Here is a 16,736-nt window from a genome sequence, read left to right on the forward strand (position 1 = left end):
CAACCCACCCTTGAATCAATTGTTGAACCAAAGTACCTCTATGAAACTCGACCAAAACAACTATCTACTATGGAAGACCCTTGCATTGCCCATCCTAAGAAGTTATAAACTAGAAGGTAATCTCACAAGTGAAAAATCTTGTCCTCCGAAGTTTGTCTCAGCAATGACTGAAGATTCTAGTCTTCTTCAAGGTGGGGATGTTGCCGAAAGCACCGATGAAGCCTCGTCGAGCTCCGTTCGCTCAAGAACAGTAAATCCTCTGTCCGAACAATGGGTCACAACGGATCTCCTACTCCTCGGATGGCTCATAACTCAATGACCCCTGAAGTAGCCTTGTAGTTGTTAGGCTTCAACAACGCTAAGGATCTGTGGGAAGCTATCCAAGACCTGTTCGGTGTGCAATCAAGAGCAGAAAAAGATTTTCTTCGCCATGTTTTTCAGACCACTAAGAAAGGTAACTCCAAAATGGAGGATTATTCACGCATTATGAAAATCAATGCTGATAACTTAAGACAGGTTGGAAGTCTTGTACCTAGACGATGTTTAATATCTTAGGTTCTTCTCGGTCTAGAGGAAGTCTACAATCCGGTCATCGCTGTCATTCAAGGCAAACCAGATATCTCCTGGTTGAATATGCAGTCTGAGTTTCTCATCTATAAGAAAGTTGGAACATCAAAATGCTCAAAGAAACCTTGGTAATGTTGTCCCTACTGTAAACATGGTTCAAAGTCGAAACTTCAATGAATCCAGACAGATGAACAGCTACCATTAGACCAACTCTCAACCCTCCTTTAATCAACAACATGGAGAGGGCAATGGCAACTCCAACACTGGCCGAGGACGAGGTCGTGGTCGTGGCAACAAACCCACATGCCAAGTTTGCGGTAAATATGGACATTTAGCCTTTGTGTGCTTTAACCATTTTAACAAAAAAAATTGTTCGGAATTTTGGACAGAATAGGGGAGGACAAAGCTTAAATTCTGGTAACAATGCCCCACCCAACCCCACAACATTCTTGGCTGCCTAAAACTTCAATCCTTTTACTGGTCCAGAAATAGTGGTTAATCCGAATTGGTATGTGGACAGTGGAGCTACAAACCATGTCACGGCTGATTTTGCAAACTTGAACATTGCAGGGGAATACTCAGGTAATGAGAAAGTTATAGTTGAAAATGGAAATAAACTGCAAATATCCTGGTTGGTGATACCTTATTGTCTGATGGAAAGAATACTATTATACTTTAGAATGTATTGTGTGTTTCTGAAATCACAAAGAATTTGGTTAGTGTGTCTAAGTTACCCCAAGATAATAACATCTACTTTGAATTTCATGATGTGCATTACTTTGTTAAGGACAAGCGTATAGGTCAAACACTACTGAAAGAAAACCTTAAGGATGGGTTGTATCACCTAGACCAAGTAGCTGTGGAAAGGAAAGAGGACTGGAAAAACCAAAACATTGAGGACAGAAGACCTTTAAACATAAATAAAAACATGTCTGCATTAGTTTTGTCTGGAAAAGTAGCAAGAGTTAATGTAGCTGTCTCTAAAGCCTTGTGGCATAGACGTCTAAGTCATCCTTTAATGAAAATTTTGAATTCTATCATTAGTGAATGTAATCTCAAAATTCAAAGTAATGAAGTGAATTTGTTTTGTAAATCATGTCCCTTGGGTAAAGCTCACTGTCTACCATTTTCTAAGTCTGAAAGCCATGCTACTAAACTCTTTGAATTGATTCATTCTGACCTATGGGGACCTGCCTCTACTATTTCTTTAGATGGTTTTCGATACTACATACTATTCATTGATGATTATAGTAGATATACTTGGATTTATCCCTTGAGACAAAAAAGTGGTGTTCTGGAAGCATTTCAACATTTTCTTATCTATGTTAAGAATCAATTCAACAAAACAAGCTCTACAGTCTGATAATGGAGGCGAGTATGCAAAAATTCATCTGTTATGCAACTCAAGTGGAATCCTTGCCCGGCTATCATGCCCTTACACCTCTGCTCAAAATGATCGAGCAGAAAAAAAACATAGACATGTGGTAGAAACCGACCTCACACTGCTAGCACAGGCCAGCCTACCCTTGTGTTTTTGGTGGGATGCCTTTCTCACTACCGCCATGCTTATTAATGGACTCCCAACAGAGGTACTGTGAGGTAAATCCCCTGTTTCTATTCTATTTAACAAGAGCTTAAATTTTGCAGAGCTAAAGGTCTTCGGCTATGCCTGTTTTCCATACCTCCGGCCGTTTCAACATAATAAATTCAACTTTCATTAAGAAAGATGTGTGTATCTAGGCCCCAGTCAACAGCACAAAGGATTCAAGTGTTTAACCAAGGTGGTCGGATCATCATCTCTCGGCATGTCACATTGAATGAGGATGAGTTCCCTTCACCCAGTCAATACCAAAAACCAGCTCAAACCCCCACCCACACTCACCCTACCCATTATTCCAACAAATAATCCCTGCCCACAAGTAAATGATCGTTCACCTATTACTCATCGCCCACAAAATCCAACTGATCGTTTACCTATCACCAATCGTCTACCCGATCGTTTACCAATTACCACACGATCGTCTACCCCATATCTACACAATCGTTTACCTATTGCCCATCGCCTACAAAATTCCACTGATCGCTTACCTATCACTAATCGTCTACCCGATCGTGTATCAAATCAGTTACCACACGATCGTTTACCTATTGCTCATCGCTTACTAAATTCATCACCTGATCGCATACCTACTATCCATCACTCACCTTCTCCAAATCGCCTACCCGATCGTATACCATATTCCTTGTCACACGATCGTTCACCAAATACCCATCGCCTACACGATCGGTTTCCAAATCCCTTACTACACGATCACTCACCCAATTGCCCACCCCTACCAGATCGTCTACCCGATAGCCTACACAATCTGTCTCTAAACGATCGTTCACCTCTTGACGATCACTTACCTACCACCCATTGCCTACCCGCACCCAATAGTTTACACGCTCATTTATCAACAACATTTTTACACGATCGTCTACCAATACCAAACCAACCCGATCGTTTACCTCTCTCATCCCTAAACGATCGTCTACCCACACCCGATTACCTACACGATCGTTTATCTATATCCAACGATCGTCTACCTGTCTCTTCCTCTTTCGATCGTCTATCAAATCCTTTTCAAAACAATCGTTTACCTATACATGATCGTCTATCTGATCGTCTACCAACATCATCACCACCCCAATCGTGTATCCCCTGTCTCCTCCACCCGACACCTTCAACCCGACCTCACCAATACTTCATCAGCCAAACTTATTCCCTTACCTACTCACCCTATGATAACCCGAGGGAAAACTGGTATATTCAAACAAAAAATCCTCACTACTTCATCCTCTGTTGACTGGTTGGCCACCGAACTACCCGAATCAATATGCCTTAGCTTCCCCTCCATAGAAGCAGGCCATAGATGCCGAGTATGCTACTTTAATGAAAAATCGTACCTAGCGGCTTGTACCTCCTACACCAGACATGAACATAGTGGGACACAAATGGGTGTTCAGAATCAAGTGCAACTCTGATGGTTCAGTTCAACGTTACAAAGCAAGACTTGTAGCCAAAGGGTTTCATCAGAATCTGGGCATAGACTTCTTTGAAACATTTAGTCTAGTCGTCAAGCCTTCAACAATTCGAGTGATTCTTAGCATGGTTGGAGTCTACGGTAACTAGATTTTGACAATGCATTTCTGAATAGAACTCTATGAGAGAATGTGTATATGACACAGCCTACTGGGTATGTAAATCAATCCTATCCACATCACGTCTGCAAGCTTGACAAAGCCCTTTACGGCCTAAAACAGACACCTCGAGCCTCGAATGCTGCTCTCACAAGGGAGTTTCTTCGATGGGGATTCACAAACTCACGGTCTGACTCCTCTCTCTTCATCTACAGCAAGCAGTCATCAGTAATCTTCCTTCTGGTTTATGTTGATGATGTGATTGTAATTGGAAATGATCCATCAACAATCAATAAGCTCATTAGGTCGCTGGACAATACCTTTGCTCTCAAAGACCTGGGACAACTCACCTATTTTCTGGGCCTTCAAGTTCACTACCTTGACTCTAGTCTCATTATAAACCAAGCTAAATATGTTGATGATCTTCTATAGCGTTTACAACTAACAAACGTGAAGCCTACCCCATCCCCCAATGTTCTTGGAAAGCACCTGTCAATTACTGATGACACTCCTCTTGAGGACCCATTCGTTTACAGAAGCACCATTGGAGCTTTGCAGTACCTCACCACAACCCGACCAAATATCTCCTATATAGTTAATCACCTAAGTCAATTTCTTCAGAAACCAACGGATATCCACTGCTAAGCTGTAAAATGCATCCTTCACTACATCAGTGAACTAAACATTTTGGTCTATTGTTTCAACCAAGCTCTGACTTATCAGTCTCTGCCTACTCAGATGCAGAGTAGGCCTCTAACATTGATGATCGAAAATTTGTTGCAGCTTATTGTATTTTTATTGGAAACAACTTAGTTTCTTGGTCTTCTAAAAAGCAAACGGCCGTAGCCCGATCTAGTACTGAATCTGAATATCGGGTCTTAGCATACACTGCATCTGAAGTCATATGGTTCAACAACTAATGTCGGAACTTGGGATGTTGTCCTCTGTCAAATCAATTATTTGGTGTGACAACTTAAGCGTTGTTGCCATAGCCACCAATCCAGTATTTCATGCCAGAACGAAACATATTGAGATCGATGCTCACTTTGTACGAGATCATATCCTTCGTGGAGCCTTGGAAGTGCGATATGTTCCTTCAGCAAATCAGCTTGCTGATTGCCTCACAAAACCTCTCACACATTATCACTTCCAGTCTCTTCGTTCCAAACTCGGTGTACTTGATGTACCCTCACGTTTGAGGGGGGATGTTAGAAAAAGAGAAGAACACGTCAGCAACACACATGGACAAACAGTCAGCATCCTCAATCAATGTCAGCATTCCTCTAGAAGGAAAGGTTAGAAGAAATATTTACTTCAGCCAATCAAAAGTGTACAAATATATTTATTATTTATTTATTACAAAATCGTATAAGGCTATTTAAAGCCTCTGTATATCAACACATAAAATCAAGTGAAAATAACAGAAAAGAGATCTTCAGAAAAACCTATCACATTCTCTCTGCCGCATTACTTTCTTCCTTAACCCTTCGTCTTCCTTGCAGTATTTAATTTTTTTTTTTTTTTTTTTACAAAAGGCACTTAGGTCATTGAAATTTGAAGTTATTTATTTATTTGGTCCTTAAAATTTCAAAATAAACACTTTAGTCTCTCACGACTTAAGTTTAAGTTAATAAAATGCTTATTAGACCGTTATGATAGGTTAATTCTCTTTGATTAGTTGATAAAAAATAAATTACAAATTAATATATGGTAAAGATTAAAACGATTGTTTCTCCAATGTGCCCGGAACATCATGCTGTCAAAATTCTTTTACTCTGTTCTACCATGGCTTCCTCTCACCTCCATTTTCTCTCCATCCCAAACTCCATTGTTGTTCTTCCTCAATCTCAGCCCAGCTTGACAAACTCATTACAAATTACATCAAAACAGAAATCAAAAGCCAATGGATAAGGACACAATCAATAGAGTAAAAAAATTAGACTCTTCAGAATCCTTTGGTATAATTTATATTGACAACTCCATACACGCAATGTGCATATTCTCCAAAACAATAACACAATAAACTCATAATTCCACTCCAGTATTGGCTCCACTTCATTACCAAGCAACAATCCAAAAGCATAAAGAAAAGGAATTATGAAAATTACCCATGAAACAGACATGCAACAGCGGTTCCTCACATGGTTAAGCTTCGTTGAATGCAGTGAGTTCCACTCTGAATGATTGAATTGAATCGATGAAGAAATGACAGAGTAAGAGAATTTCGACAGCACCATGTTTAGGGCACATTGGAGAAACGATCGTTTTAACCTTTACCATATATTTTCAACATTTTTTAAGATTTTACAATTAATTTGTAATTTATTTTTACCCACTAATCAAAGTAATTTAACATGTCATCTACACAATTACCCTCCATGTCAACACATAATGGTTCGATAAGTATTCGGTTAACTTAAACTTGAGTCAAGGACCATTTAGAAGTATTTTGCAAACTTAAGGGACAAAGTAAGGGCGGAGCCACATAGAGATCATGGGCACGATTTCTATATTTTTAATATAAATTTTTAAGTAATAATTTATAATATTGTTAATGAATGTGCATTTATTATCAAATCCCTTTTGGGGTTTAGTGGTTAAGGGATTGATTGATGCTATACGAGACTTGGGTTTAAATCTCGCCTGGTTTTTTTCAACTTTGATTTTAAATTCCTGCTAAAACTAGTTTATCTTTTTTAAAAAAATCTGGTTTATCTTGATGAAAATAAAAGTAGGATTTTTATTAACTTTTTAGGTTGCAGTTGCAAATCAAGTAGGTTTTAGCTTTTTAGGTTGCAATAGCAAATCAATCTCTAGAAAAGAAAATCAATGCAATTCCATTATCTTTTGTGGAAGTTTTTTTCTCTTCAAAATTTAGGGGAGTTTTTAATCTCAATTATCAACAACACCCTCTTCAATATATAATGTTTACTTTTCTTTTCCTACGTAATTTTCCTTATATATATTAGTTTTAGAGTTGTACAAGATAATTTATTTGTTACTCGTTAGGTTATTATGTATCATATCATTGATATGTAAGTTTGAAATTCTTCTAAGACTTTTTAATTATTATATTTTTAAATCTACATAATAGTTTCAAATATTTTATTGGTACTTTTATATAGTTATCTATAATTCAATATGGAAAGATGTTTTTATTGTGCCATTAATTTTTTTACATAATTTTTATATTCACATTACTCTTTATATATTTTCATTTATTTCCATGTTATGTTTACATTCACATAACTCGTATAGGTTTTTAAAATTAATTTCAGAGTTCGAGTTAGATGATTATTTGTCGTCACTCGTTTGGATATACGAACTTGGCAAGTAAGTTTTAAAATCTTTTTAGACTTTAAATTTATATGCTTTTAAATCTATATAATAGAATGTAGTATTCTTATTATTAATACTTTTGTAGAGTTAATTGAAAACTAATATGGAGAAATATTATAAAAGAAAAACAACAATAGAGACAACAGAAGCATCATCTTCAAGAAGAAAAATGTTTTGGGTTATGATCGATCTTATACAGAATTCAATCTATAATAACTACACATAGATCCTGGTTTAAGAACCAAAATTTATGGCTGTAATTAAAATATTCGAGATCAAGTTCGTAGACAATATTTGCTAAAAGGTCCTTGTCAACCTCGAAATCATACTTTTCCACTTAAGAAATTTGGTACAAAGTCAATACGACTTAACCCAGCTTGGTTTAGTGAATATTCTAATTGGTTAGAATATAGCATTTCAAAGGATCTTTGTTTATGTTACTATATATCAAAACCAGAAGTAAGTGAAAAGTTAGGAGGTGACTGTTTTGTTAGTGAAAGATTTTCAAATTGGAAGAAAAAAGAGAAATTGCATATTCATGTTGGTGGTCCTAATAGTGCACACAATACGGCTTTAGGTAAATGTGAGGCTCTTTTGAAACAAAAACAACATATTGAGACATTTTTAAATAGGATGTCTGACCAAGCACAAGTTGAGTATCGAACTCGATTAGGTGCATTGATTGATTGTATTCGATTTTTATTACGACAGGGACTCGTATTCCGTGGACATGATGAGATAGATGATTTGAAGAATCAAGGTAACTTTCTTGAACCTTTACAATAGTTATGCAACCATAATAAGGATATTGAAGTTGTGACTTTGAAAAATATCCCAAATAATTTAAAATTGACTTCACTCGATATTCAAAAAGATATAGTACATTACATTGTAGTAGAAGTTGTTAATATAGCTATAAAAGATATGAGTGACAAATATTTATCTATCTTGATAGATGAATCAAAAGATGTATCTTCAAATGAATAGATGTTTGTATTGTGATATGTGGATAAAAGTCGTGTGATTGAACGATTTGTTGGAATCATACATGTTAATGATACAAGTTCTCTATCACTTAAGAAAGACATAGATGATTTTTTTTTCTCAACATGGGTTAAGCATAGTTAGTTTATGGGGACAAGGATATGATGGAGTAAGATACAAGGTTAGTACAATGGATTGAGAGCACTTATTTTAAAAGAAAAGGAATGTGCTTTTTATATTCACTGTTTTTCTCACCAACTTCAGTTAGCTCTTATAGCTACTGCTAAAAATCATGTGGAAATTATTGGTCTGTTTTTTATTGTTACAAATGTGGTGAATGTAATTGGGGTGTCAACAAAACGTCGAGATATTCTACGCGAGAAACATAGAATGAAAAAAATTTAAGCTTTAAATTATAGTGAAATATTAAGTGGTCGAGGATTAAATCAGGAGACAATGATTAAATGACCAAGAGATACTCGATGGGGATTACATTACTATACTTTAACGAGTTTTATTATAATATTCTCTTCAATAATTGATGTATCTGAGACAATTGTGCAAGGTGGATCAAATTCAGAATAAAAATATGAAGCAAAGACTCTAATAAGTTTAATTCTATCTTTCGACTTTGTTTTTCATATATATTTTATGAAAACTATCTTGGGAATCACAAATGACTTGTCTCAAGTATTATATAAAAATATAAAGATATTGTGAACACAATGGATTTAGTTAAAATTTGTAAAGAAAAATTGTAAAAAAACAATAGAGTTTAATTGAGATTCGTTGTTGAGTATGGTTTCTAATTTCTGTCATAGCTATGATATTGAAGTCCGTAAAATTGATGACCTATTTCTAATTCAAGGAAGAAAAAGGCGAAAATCTCAACCAGTTACAAATTTACATCATTATCATGTTGAAGTTTTTTAAGCCATCATTGATATGTAACTTCAAGAACTGAATAATTGTTTTACTAAAACAAATATTGAATTGCTTCTCTATGTGACATGTCTAAATCCAAGTAATTCATTTGTTTCTTTTGATAGAAAAAAGTTTAGTCAACTTGCTCAATTTTACCCAAAAGACTTTTCAGCTATTGAACTCTCTATGCTTGAGGATCGACTTCAAAATTACATTATTGATATGCATTCAAATATTGAGTTTGTTGAGCTAAAAAACATATGTGATCTTCTAGTAAAAATGGCCCTGACGAATAAAGACAATGTTTGATCATTAGTTTATAGATTACTTACCTTGGCGTTATTTTACCTGTCACCACAACTATTATAGAGAGAATATTTTCTGCTATGCATATTGTGAAGACTCGATTGTGTAATCGAATGGGAGATCAATGAATGAATGATTGTCTTATAGCCTATATTGAAAATGATTTATTTGATAAGTTAGATATTGAAGTTACCGTGGATCGATTTCAAAAACATGGAAACTCATAAAGGGCAATTGTAATGTACTATATTAGTTAATTTATGAAGTTACGAATACTTTTTTACATTCATTTATAGATACTTTTTTGCATATAGTGCCACCTATATAAAAGTTTTGGCTATGCCACTCGACTAAAGTGCTTGTTTCAAAACTCCAAAAACCTAATAGACATGAACCTCAAACCTCAAGGACCAAAAGTGCATTTTACTTCTTCTTATATATATATATATATTCATGAGTATCCGGGCTAGCTTACGCGTACCTCTACTAATTTTAGAAGACAACCATCTGACCTTACAATATTTTGGTGTCAAGGAAACTCGTAAGATATTAAATCATAAGTGGTTAGCTTGGATTGAACACATGTCCTGTTTGCTCTTTGTCGAGGTTATGTCCTCCATTTAACCAATCCATGATGATTAAAACTTTATTGTAATTACATAGCTGATTTGAAAATTATTACAAAAATATTGTTGTTGGTAAGATCTCATCATTTTAAAAAATGAAGTTTAATTATTTTCTACGTCTTCGTCTTTTGAAAAGACAAGGAAGAAAAAAATATGAAACACGTGTTATTTTGTTTCTTTATCCTTACTACAACCCACACATAGAGGTCATTTGGATCACACATATCGTTTCATGGATATAAATATTAAATATTTGATATTTGAATGTATGGGTTTTAGATGTTTGGGATAATTAATGTCCGTATTTGGATGTGTAGGATAATTAATATCTAAAAATTAAATATTTGTGTTCAATTCAATAATTTGTATATATAAAAAATTAAATAATTACTTAATTAAATGTAATAGATCAATTAAATTTAACATTAATTAATTTATTGTTATGTTAATTAATAAAATAAAAATAAATAAACACTTTTAATTAAAGACAATTAAATCAATTACTAAAAACAATTAAATAGAATATTGGTAATCAACTATAATAATTTATATTAAATAGTTAAGATATCATAAAATATTAATAGCAAATATATTAGTTGAAATTTATTAAGTATAAATAATATATTTATATTTAATAATTAATTAAAATGAATAGTAATAAATACTCGATATTAATTTATTAATTAATTATATTTTTATTGTTCACTTTTGCAGAGTATTAAAAAACCCAAATCATATGGATTTTAAAGTTCTATAAATAATAATATTGTAAATTTTAAAAAGTTAAATAAATATGGATATTAAATATATGCCTAAAATTCCGTAAAAAAAACTGTGAAACAAACAAGACCTAAGATTTGATATTAATTCTCTTACAAAGGTTGTTTCTTGTTGGAACGATCTGATTATAAACTTTCCATACAAAAATTTTAATTTTGTTAGATATAGGCAAACTCCAAACATTTTTTCACCACGTCAATCGAGGGGGAAAAAAAAAGTAATCACAAAATCACTTGGCAAAAAAAAAAAAAAAAAATGAAAAGTTTGGTCCAAGAACTACTATCGAATAGGGTCTTAGTGAAGCTAATTGGGGTTGGTGCCCGTTTGGCTGCAGGTGGAGGCAGCTGCCGAGTCGGGTTCACATAAACAAATGTCGTTTTTAGGTTACATTACAACTTTAATATATGAATTTTTAGTCTTTTTTTTTTTAAAAAAAAATGTTAATAGATTTGTGTTTATTTTATTTTTGAATTTTTTAAAAGTATCTAATACGTCTATGCATTTTTAATTTGATGTCTAATAGATTTTTGAGTTATCGATGTCTTTCAAAAATTCACAAATCTATAAAATCGCGAAATTGAAGATTTAAAATGTAATTAGACATTGGTATCTAGATTTTGGTTTTAGTTTCTATTTAATCGTTAAGTTTTAAAATGTTAAGTTTTTAATCCTTAAATTTTGAGTTTGATTTCAATTTAGTCCCTAGAGTTCAAAATGTTAAAATTTCACCTAGATTTGAGTTTTGTTTCAATTTAGTCTATAGGTTACAAAATTTACACTTTCGATATTTTTTTTTTCTTTTACTAAATACCCTTTTTTAGTATTTGACATTAATGTTTAATAGTTATTTTATAATGATTATGCCATGGAATTCTAAATAGTGATGAAAAAGAATGAAACTCAATTAATTATAATTCTTTTAAATTAGTTAATAGATATCAATACTAAAGACGTAAAGTGAGTGATAAGTGAAAATTGGAGAATAAAAATGTAAAACTTGAAATTTATGGACCAAATTAAAGCAAAACTCAAATCTCAATGGTAAAATTATGACATTTTGAAATCTAAGGGCTAAATTGAAACCAAATTCAAAACTTACTAACTTTTAAAGTGTAAAATTTTGAAACTTAAGAACCACATGAAAACAATACCCAAAATCTAGAGGAAAAAATGTATTTTCTTTAGAATTTAATCTATTTCTAATATATTGTTTAGGTCACATTTATCTAAGGTGAAAGGTAATCCATCAACGGTAATATAGAAAATAGTCCCAATTGATTACTTTTATTGTTGTTTACTTACATTCCGTAACCGTAATGAGTCGTGTGTCCACCTCGAAATTTGTAATCAAGTCGTGCAATCTAATTGAGGAATGAATGGTGTTTAATCTAATTGTAGTTGAAAATTAGGTGGGACACATTACGTTTATCGTTACCGTTATAGATATTATTACTGTAGTAATATGAAAATTATGAATATGCCATGTTTATTGTTACATTCATCTTTACTATTACTATTATCGTTAGAGTCAACCAATAACGATAACGATCACGTTAACAGTAAAATGCGACAAATTAATAATTATAAGTAAACGTAATAAAATATAATTTAATTATGTTTACAATTCAGCTATGTTATAATTCATTCGTTCATAAAAATTCATTTTAATTATACCAATTTTCATGATTGTGGGATAAAATGGCCTTGGTTTGAAAACTTTGAAATGTATTAGACGCCAATAAAGTTATGGACCAAATGGAAAGAAAGTTGGTGGTTTGCGCAAATCTAGCTGAATTGGAGTTTGTTGGAATAAGTTCAACGGTTTTAAATGCATTAAAAACTTTTTCTTTTAAAAAATTATTTTTTATTTTTAAGAATAATGCATTAAAAGCATTTAAATACATACCACCCAAAGCATACTCTTTCGATAAATAAAAAAAAACAGACAAACAAAATTTTATTTTGTTTTTAATCCAATAAATATATTATCTAAAATTAAAATAATTAGATTAAAATTGGGACAAATATTGTCCCGATCTATCAATTAAAATCTTAAACTAATAATTATATCGAATTAAACCTTGAACTTTCATAAGTGAATCAATTTATATCATCTTCTAAATTTCGTTCGACTAGATAATGTGAAACTCATTACTTGAGTCAATCAAACTCTTAAACTTTCACAACCCGATCAATTTAGACATTTCATTATGATTACCTTTGAAAATCATCAATGCATTGATCCTCAAACGCGTGAAACTTCTTCAAATTTTCATTTTATAAATTTGACGATTAAAGTAAATGCATAGACAATTCTCAAAGGAAATCGTGGCTGAGAATATAAATTGTGGAATGTTTATGGTTTTAAATTACCATATACAATTAGTTTCACACAAGATTTTTCCAAATAAAACGTAATGGATCATGTAAATTGATACACTGTATAGAAGTTTTGAGTTTAAATTGATGCAATTATTAATTCAATATTTGAATTGATATAACATCTAAAGTTTAGTGTTACGAATTGATATTTTCCTTAAAATTATTATCAATACTGATTTATTGTTTTTTTTAAACACGTTAGACAAAACCAAGTAGATTTAAATACTATTTTAGATCCTTGTATTTTAGAGTTTGTTCAATTATAGTCCATGTACTTTCAAATGTTTGATTTTAATTCTAATATTTTCACTAAATCTGAAATTTAGTTTCTTAAAATTAATTTTAAGAAAATAGTTAAATAATAATAATTTTATGCAATGAAATACGATATGTGAATATGTATTCGAAAAGTAAAAATGTTAATTGATAAGCATTTTCTTGAAACATCGACAATAAACTAATAGTAGAGACTAAATTTAAGATATATTGAAAATATATAGACTAAAATTAGACAATTAAAAATATAATGACTAAAATCGAACCAACTTCACAATATAAAGACAAAAAATGTTATTTTAGCCATTATGGTTAGATATATGTGTAGAATTTTACTTATAATTATTATAATAATAATATTGATAATAATAATAATAATTATTATTATTATTATAGAACACAAAAATTAAACTTTCCTTCTTAAAGAAAAAGAAAGTTAAATTATTATCAAGTTAACTCCTAAACAGTTTAATTGGTTAAAACGGCACTTTTTATCTTTATTATTGTTCTCTTTTGTGAAAACATAAAACATCATAATTTAATACCTTTAGTTTAATGGTTAAGTGATCCAAATAATTGAAAAAGAAGATACATTGTCACATAAATTTATTTAAAAAAATAAATAAAATGAAAACAATTTAAAATTCAGAAAAAGAGATAGAAACCCAAAATCCCACAATTCTCCCCTTATTATGTTAAAGCCAGAGATCCTCATATCATTACGAAAATAAAAACAAAATAATTATATGATTAAATTATAATTTAGAAAAAAATAATATTTAGTCCCTATAATTTGATAAAATATCATAAATAATTTTTATAATTTGATGGAATTCTCACAAACAAAATACAGAGACTATTTATAATAGGAGTACAACAAAAGACTGAAAATCCAAACAAATCTAAACCGATCCAATGGTCTGGTTTGATTTTTTTAATATAAAATTGGACATATTGGTTTGTATTTTGAGAAAACCAATAAGTATTGGTTCGATTGCAAACCAAACCAATGATATATATATACCCTTGAAAATAAACTCTTCATTAGGTATTTTTTTATTATTTTAATATTATGGTACAAGGATATTTGATGTTTAAATAAAATTTAATTATTATGGAGCATCTATATTTTTTTTTAGAAAAGTGGCAAGAAAAAAAATAAACACGTCAAATTTCAGTTTATAAAAAAAGAAATAGACCAAAATTTAACTTCAAATTAGCAAAAAGGACCCATTGGAAATATATATATATATATATATATATATATAAATAAAGGAGAAAAAGAGAAAATGCCAAAAATCGAGAACCAAACCGATATAAATAAAATCAATCCACTAATTTTGTTCTTTATGAGACATTATTTGGATCCCTCTTTGTAAAACCAATTGGTTTAGTTTGGTTTTTGGTTGACTCCAAAATCGACGAAATTGAACCGACACAGTGGCCAAATTATAATTCTATTCAAATCATAAGTATCAAAGTTGTAATTTAACAAAAAAAAAAAAAAAAAACCTCCATTTGTTTATTTTTCTTGATAAATTGTAAAATTTATTCCTATGATGATAGGTTGCAATTATATTTTCAAACTTTTAATTATAAAAGTTGAACCTCAAAACTTGTTGAAATTAAGACCTCAAACTTAACGTAATTGTATAAATTGTAACAATTTTATAAGTTAAGAGTTTAATTTTTATCATTTGAAACCTTAATTTCTATAATTATTATAAGTTTGAGGATCCAATTTTAACACTCATAGAAATTTGAGACCCGATTTTTACCATTAAAAGTTTGAGAGTATTAATTGCAACTACTATCATCCGTCTTGTGATTTTACCTTTTTTTTTTTTTTTTTTTGTTTTTTTTTGTTTTTTTGGGTCGCCTTCTCTTCTTCTGAAGTATTGATTGCCAATTTCTCCCTTTTTCCTTCTTTTGACAGGACCAGACAGAAAACCCCATTTACAAGAAACTAGAGAGAGAAAAGAAAGAAGAACAACAAAGAATTCTAGAGAGAGAGTTTAGGGAAGGAAAAAAAAAAAAACAAGACCCCAATGTTTCTCTTCTCTCATCCCTTGTTGTTTATTTTAGATTTTTATTCCATTTTCTTTTTGACTATCATGCTTTTGTATCTGACCCACTCCCCAAATTTACATTCTATCTTTGAGTGTTTCTCAAGTTAATTTTTTTACACCCCCCCAAAAAAAACTCCCAAATCTTTATTTTCCCCCCTTTGCCCTTTCACATGTCTCATCTCATCCTCTTGCGGCGGCGGAGGCGGCGGAGCTGGTGGTGGCGGTGGCGGAATCGGCTTCAATAGACAGAGGAACACGACGGGATCTACGGTGGCGCAAAAAAAAATTAAACGGCCAAAAATGAGCTTACTGCAGGACTCTTTTGGCTTATCTCCTCCGTGGCTTCTCCGGCGTTTGATCTTTGAACCGCCGTGCGCGGCGGTGATGTGGTGGTGGTATTGGCGGACCGGCTCAATCTCTTGTAATTGTTTTTTTTTTCCTTTATTCTTTTTTAATTTTAATTTTTGGGTTTCTCTCTTTTTTCTTTTTATTTCCTTTCTGTTCATTTTAGGTACATTTTGATTTTGCCCTCTTTGTGATTTTTTTTTTTGTTTAATGAAATGGGTTAATATTATTTTACCTTTATTTTTTTATATATAATTTTTCTCTAGAACATTATCAAAAAAGAAAAAAGAATTGAGTAATTTTCCCCCTTCTGCGGCGGAGACGTTGGTGTAGACGACGGCGGTGGCGGCGTTGGAAGTTTTAACGGCCAACTGTTGTATTAGTATTACCAATTTCAAAATTAGAAATAAAATTTGCGAGTTATTATTTTATTTTATTTTCTCTCTATCTTTTTAATTTATTTAATATTTTGGGCACTGTTCTGTCGCTCTGTCTTGCAATTAATGTAAGCTCTTGGGAACGGTGGCTCTACAGTATGTCAGTAGAAAAAACCCTTTTTTTATTTTTTATTTTTAAATATTATTATTATTATTATTATTATTTTAAGAAAAGGATAAATTTAGAAAATAATATTGGAAAATGGAAACTTGGCAATAATACCAAAATCGGTATTTGGAAATAACGTTGAGGACGATTACTTGTGGCCCTATCACAACTTTTTCTTACTATTCTTTTTTCTTATTTTTTTTTTTACTTTTTATTATTTTTTAATAAATTGGGTTATCGATATTGATGCTAATATAATCTATGTTGGTGTGAATATGGATAATCCATCCAAATTAATTAAATGGCAAATGATGATCGATTAATCCAAATTGGAGCAATGATTTGGAATTTCTAATAATTCAAGTCTGTTTTGACATTTTTCATGTTTATTTTATTTATTTGCTTATTTTAA

The 16,736-nt window shown here is 31.6% G+C and overlaps 1 pseudogene; it reads left to right on the forward strand.

Moving 5' to 3' along the window:
* The first annotated feature begins 163 nt into the window (after nucleotides 1-163).
* On the forward strand, nucleotides 164-1,214 carry LOC150035665 (uncharacterized; annotated as a pseudogene).
* The last annotated feature ends 15,522 nt before the right edge of the window (nucleotides 1,215-16,736 follow it).

The sequence above is a fragment of the Benincasa hispida genome, chromosome 6 (assembly GCF_027475165.1).
Source record: "Benincasa hispida cultivar pf3 chromosome 6, pf3_genome.v1.1, whole genome shotgun sequence".
NCBI lineage: Eukaryota > Viridiplantae > Streptophyta > Magnoliopsida > Cucurbitales > Cucurbitaceae > Benincasa > Benincasa hispida.